The sequence below is a fragment of the Limulus polyphemus genome, unplaced genomic scaffold, assembly GCF_000517525.1.
Source record: "Limulus polyphemus unplaced genomic scaffold, Limulus_polyphemus-2.1.2 Scaffold5690, whole genome shotgun sequence".
Taxonomy (NCBI): Eukaryota; Metazoa; Arthropoda; class Merostomata; order Xiphosura; family Limulidae; genus Limulus; species Limulus polyphemus.
Genome location: NW_013671300.1, coordinates 3,089 through 7,400, shown reverse-complemented (window position 1 = coordinate 7,400; position 4,312 = coordinate 3,089). Strand labels below are relative to the sequence as shown.

The following is a 4,312-nucleotide window of genomic DNA, read 5'->3' as shown; positions in this document are numbered from 1 at the left end:
TACTTCAGGACAACAAATCGGGTTTCGAACCATATCTACTTCAGGACAACAAATCGGGTTTTGAAACCATACCTACTTCAGGACAACACTCTCACTCGCAAAGTGAAAGCTATGGTTTCAAAAAAACAACAACAAAAACTCTTCGACTCTTCTCCCCCCCACTCTAAAAAATAAATCGAGGAAGCCAGTCATACTTCTTGCTGTTGTTAACAATATCATACACGAAGGGTTTGATGTTGACTAAAGATCACAAGCTTCCAGTCACACCTCGAAATCAACGTCTATTTTTCATGAGAAAGGAAGCTGAAGATACTGAAAATCACAGCAATCCCATTTGACCCCTGATGAAACTCCAGTGAATTTTCGTACCTTTGTTTGTTTTGTTTTGAATTTCGCGCAAAGTTACACGAGAGCTATCTGCAGTGGTAGACTAGAGGGAAGGCAGCTAGTCAACAAAACCTACCGCCAACTCTTGGGCTACTCTTTTTACCAACGAATAGTGAGATTGACCGTCACATTATAACGCTCCCACAGTATAAAGGGTGAGCATGTTCAGCGAAGGGGGGATTCGAACCCGCGACCCTCAGATTGCGAATTGAGCGCCCGTAACCACCAGGCCATGTCAGGACTCGTATCTTTGGACTGCTTTAACGTAGTCTTGAAATCCAACACCCACGGACTGTGGAGAGGGGGGGGGGGTTACTGAATACTTTTCAAGATATGTGGTTTAAGATGAAGCTTGCCATTCTTGCGATGTTGAACAAAGTTACTAAATCACGTGATTGTAGTCATCAGAACGAGCATGCTCGATGATGGTTGGTGTAGATCTACGTGTAAGGCACTGCTTTAAATGCAAGCATAAAGGGGTGTTTAAGACGGTCACTGTTTTCTGACTGCTTGCTAACTTATTTGTACGATGACTCATGATCAGCCGACAAACGCAAATGATGAATTTGTTGTTTCCATTTGTGAAATATAAAATTACTGTATCCCTCGAAAGGTCCACACTAAAAGTCGCTATTCCATAATTAGACAAGGTATACAGTTAGGGTTCAAACATGATAGTGTGAGGAGACTGATTTTTAACGAGTATCACGGACCACAGGCCGGTCATCAAGGAAACTGGAGCTCTGAAAATCCGGGTCAATACCTTGCTCGAGAGCCAGCTAATTCACATACAACGTACTGCACGTGCGCAAAGACTAATTAAACATGTACTAATCACCATTCGACAGTCGGCATTTGTCACGTGATATTCCATTTTATCTGTTTTACTTAAAAAAATAAACAACAAATTTAACACTCCTAGTTTAAAGAGAAAAGAAATTACTAGAACATTCTACGCTTGGCGTTTATCTACATTACGATTGTTTACTATTACATCGTACAATAACACGCACACACACACATTAATAAGCCTTATCCTTGATATATAGGCTGAAACCTATCACTCAGGTTTGTAATTGTATACATACTCATGATAAATGAGTGCGATACATATGTTTAGCTCATTACATATACATAAATCTGTTATATGGACTTGCTAATTATATGTTCTTGACCTATATTTCTAGTCACTACTCGATCAGAATGTAAAACACACACGTAAGCATATATGAATCTCTCTCTCTCTTCACATGCACACATAAACAAGTAACATGATTAAAAAAAGTACTTCGAACGTCTGTCACACATAAAATATATTTCTAAGGTAAAACGGAATCAAAATGAAAACAACGAATACCAATTGTATGAAAATCAAACAGGCAAGTCTGATTTTATCCTATATATATAATATAGGACTGCAATAAACCACGATTCAAGGACCTGGCAAAGTAAACGTGACACACAAACACACACACTTGTATAATTTGGACTAATTGTAGATTAACTATATCTTTCATTATAGTCGAACATAAAAATAGGAACATTGACATGGTTGGCACAGTGCAAATAGTCCCCTTTGTGTAGTTTCGCACTTAAGAATAAACACCTCCAACAACAACAAAAAAACACCCTTGGTATTAAAGTTAATTAGCTATTCTGACCAGCTCATGGTCACTGCTGTTTATTTCAGTTAAAGAAATGATTGATTTACAAAATGACCACCACACCGTGTTACTTTCGAATTGGTTTGCCTTTAATTTCAACTAACAACGAGTACGAGTTATTTCCTCAAATGACACCTAAAACCCTAGGGTTGGTGTTTATGGAGTTTCGCGCAAAGCTACACGGGAGCTATTTCGGAAAATGATCAAGAAAGTAAACGTAAAATATTTTCTCTCAGATATTGTTGGAAAGTTAGGAAAAATAGGTGTGTGAAAAGACAAAGGACATGAATAACCCCTTTCCGTTAAACCTAGTCTCGCATTTAATTCTTTTTATCGAAGAACCAATCCAATTAGAATATAAATAAATTCAAGACAGCCATAACTCCTATGCACGTGCATACCTGGTCAACAAGAAAAAAATGTCAGTCCACTGGACATTGCAACCGACAAACCATAGACCGACCGCCACTCTTGACTAAAAGGAGCAGACGTCCAAGTTCATGTAGCTAGCAATGGACAGATTAAATCTAAATATATTTCCAATCTTAAGTTTTAAGTAGAAGTGTAAAGTTGGACCGGTAACATCACAGTATAAATAATAATAAAATACATTGTTTCACATTTGACATTAACTTTATATTTAGCATCAAATTTAGGTTGACGTCGAGTTGAAGGTTAAGATTGTCTTTAGGGTTGATATGATACTTATAATTAACATTGTTTCATACTTAACACTAACTTTATATTTAGCATCAGCATTGAACATTTGGGCTTCACATAGAGATGGATGTTATCATCGTCTTTAGAATTAATGCCTGTTTTACAGTTAAAATTGTTTAATATTTGATACTAACTATATATTTAGCATCAACAATGAACACTTTTAGGCTTAACGTGGAGTTGAAAGTCATCAACGTCTTTAGGGTTAATGCCAATCTACAATTAACATTGCTTCACACTAACTACGTATTTATCATCAGCAATGAACACTTTTAGGCTTAACGTGGAGTTGAAAGTCATCAACGTCTTTAGGGTTAATACCAATCTTATAATTAACATTGCTTCACACTAACTACGTATTTATCATCAGCAATGAACACTTTTAGGCTTAACGTGGAGTTGAAAAGTCATCAACGTCTTTAGGGTTAATACCAATCTTACAATTAACATTGCTTCGCACTAACTACGTATTTAGCATCAGTTTTAGGCTTGAAATCGAGTTCAAGGTTAACATTGTCTTTAAACTTAATGCCAATTTCTGAGTTCACATGTTTTCAGGGTTAAAAATCGATTTCAAAATCAACATAATTTAAGAAAACATTTCCTACGTTAGTCTGAGTATCTTACTCATACACTCTTCAAGTGTGACATTCATGAGCACCGACTGGATGAAAAGCATTAGGGCAGGGGGAACAACGTTTTTTGTTTTCAGTCGGTTATTTACATACCTCCCCCAAGTTAAGGGGGGGGGGAGCTACGGTAATTATTACACATCTCACGTGTTGCACATTTCTTGTATTAGCGCCATAAAATTAGTGGACAGATAAGATGTCTCAGTAACCAGCTAGTTCAAAATGTTGTGTTTCGAAATCAACTTAATTAAACTTACACTTCGCTTTTTCTACAATACCTCATTTCATTAATCAAAAGCGACGTATATATAATGTTTACCCATTACTTAAAATAGTTCTGCACCTCCTCAAATATTCTTTAAGAGTGACAAGTACCCCTTTACCCCCCCCAAATCGGTGCCTATGAATTCACTTTGACCCGTATGTTAAATGGATGGCTAAGGTTACTATTAAACTTTTAACCTGAATAGTAGAAACATTAAAAGTTTTAATCTTTCAGAAACTGCCTTGAGATCACGTCATTGTATTGATTGACACTACTGATCAAAGAATATATTCAAAACATTTTAACGCGAGGTAGACAATGCTATGGATACATCTTTACTAATAGTAATAATAACAGAACGTGAGAGTAATTAGGGATAACAAACACCCATTATATATATATACGAAAACGTAGAATATGGTATTTTGGGGGGATTATCCCCTGAAGGATTTCGCAGGGTCGTCACATTCTCTCCACTACGTCTAGGAAAAAAATTGATTTTCATCTAATTACATCCACCATGACAAAGGTGTGTGTGTGTGGTGGGGGTGGGGGGGGTGATAAGAAAAAACCAACCGACGGGTGACCGAGGTACGGGGGGGGTAGATAAAGAAAAACCAAACCCGACGGGTGACCGAGGTACG

General features: G+C 37.1%; 1 protein-coding gene across 1 annotated transcript in view; it reads right to left on the bottom strand.

Annotated features, from left to right (window-relative positions):
* LOC111089257 overlaps positions 1-4,312 on the bottom strand; it is a gene marked incomplete at its 3' end in the record, with an annotated part of 41,788 nt that overhangs the window by 36,736 nt on the left and 740 nt on the right. The gene's annotated exons all lie outside the window — the stretch shown is intronic.